Source organism: Haemaphysalis longicornis, unplaced genomic scaffold (assembly GCF_048455015.1).
Source record: "Haemaphysalis longicornis isolate Haplotype H1 unplaced genomic scaffold, Haemaphysalis longicornis Haplotype H1 scaffold_1, whole genome shotgun sequence".
NCBI classification, from domain to species: domain Eukaryota; kingdom Metazoa; phylum Arthropoda; class Arachnida; order Ixodida; family Ixodidae; genus Haemaphysalis; species Haemaphysalis longicornis.
Window position 1 is genome coordinate 194,680,894 of NW_027526203.1, and position 290 is coordinate 194,681,183.

Here is a 290-nt window from a genome sequence, read left to right on the forward strand (position 1 = left end):
GTGAACTTGCTGTTGCACGTCTTGGTAAGCAGGCACATTCCCACTGGCGATGCGCCTCGTCGCGCGACTAAAAGCGACGTCGCAAAGCGACGAGCCGGCCGTCGCTTTTCGGAGTTTTGCGACGGCGGAGCCGATCGGTCTCGGTCCGAATTCCCTCGTCGCGCGACGGCCCCGCAAAACCGGTAAGCCAATCATGGCCGCGGAGTAGGCTGACGTAGCCGGAAACGGAACGTTTCTTTACATCCGGTATGCAAACGCTGCGGGCGGGCGAGGACGACCTGACGTTCAGG